The sequence below is a fragment of the Mycetomoellerius zeteki genome, unplaced genomic scaffold, assembly GCF_001594055.1.
Source record: "Mycetomoellerius zeteki isolate Tzet28-1 unplaced genomic scaffold, Tzet1.0 scaffold445, whole genome shotgun sequence".
NCBI classification, from domain to species: Eukaryota; Metazoa; Arthropoda; class Insecta; order Hymenoptera; family Formicidae; genus Mycetomoellerius; species Mycetomoellerius zeteki.
The window spans coordinates 181,593-182,834 of NW_017257441.1; the positions used below are offsets into that span (position 1 = coordinate 181,593).

General features: G+C 40.0%; 1 protein-coding gene across 1 annotated transcript in view; it reads right to left on the reverse strand.

Annotated features, from left to right (window-relative positions):
- Positions 1 to 445, reverse strand: part of Pex23 (tectonin beta-propeller repeat-containing peroxin 23) — a 12,654-nt gene extending 12,209 nt beyond the window's left edge. Inside the window, exon 1 of the mRNA XM_018454672.1 lies at positions 415 to 445. The gene's annotated coding sequence lies outside the window, so the exon portion shown is untranslated. The remainder of the gene's footprint in view (positions 1 to 414) is intronic.
- Positions 446 to 1,242: the final 797 nt, after the last annotated feature.

Sequence of the window (1,242 nt, forward strand, 5' to 3'; positions counted from 1 at the left end):
GCCGCCCCGAACCCAAGCATTACTGTCTACACACTCCACTGTCCACATATGTTATGATTTATTTGGAATACAACTATGTATAATAGAAACATTGCACGAGTAACTAATTCATTTTTTAATTTGATTTTAAATTTCGTGCACTATTGGACCCAAGAATCGCTAAACGCATGCGCATTAAGTCACAGAGCATGAAAAGGCATACTCATAGCGCTTATATCGAGTCGGTATGACAGATTTCCTAACCTGAACGGTCGTGAACTTTAACGCTAAATATCTCGGTTCGCGGGGCAGAGCGACGCTTATTTCTGCCAGATTCGTTCGTTTCATGCAAAAACGCATCGAATGAGCCTAATTTCATTAAAATCGGTGAGGTCGGCCGTCATCTCCGTAATTACCAGTTTTATTTTATCGTACTTATATGTGTATCTTGAAACTGATGTTGTTCAGAAATTATCGTTATTTCTCTCTTCTTATGTCACGGAATCTTTTCTTCAACTGTATAATCTGAATGTCAACATATATTTTTGTCAATAAATCTCCTACATCGACATTATAAATACCAAGTGAAAACGAAACTTTTCAAATTGGCATTTGTTAGTACTCGTTTTGTTATGTCGGCTATATCAGACATTCCGGATTCTTCTTCTTCTTCTTCTTAATTAATGGCTTCTGCCTCCCAAAAGCCTCCGGAGGCAATACGGCCAGATCACGTCATGGGATTTTTTAAAATAGAATATGCGATACAGTCATGGGAGTTTCGGCGCAATGTGACAACGTCACGTTGCCACAGTAGACGCAGCCTATGTCACGTCTGCGGCATTGTTAAATTTTTGTTCAGAATTTTCGCTTCCTGTAAATTGGCGTAGTACATGAGACCGCCAGGACCGTACCTGACGTCTTCCCCACCACGCTTGCCTCAGCGGAGTAACGATGGAAGGGGACGCCCTTAAGATTTGCCCTCAGGGCACAAAAATAGAGGCAGTCGTTAAGAGTCGTTCTTTTAAGTAACAGTCTTAGAGTCGCGAGTCCGGATCCAGAGTACCTCCGAGGACATGTAAGCCTTTTGACCTTAAGCTTTCACGTGTTGCGTGCACTTTTCAAATTCTTCATCCAAGTCTAGAATAATTCTAATTCTAATTTTAAGCGTAATTCAATTCCCGCGTTAATGTAAATCATCCTTAATATTAAGCCAAAATGTTTAACCTTTGATTGTGTGTGAAGCTATAAATAATAAATTCATGT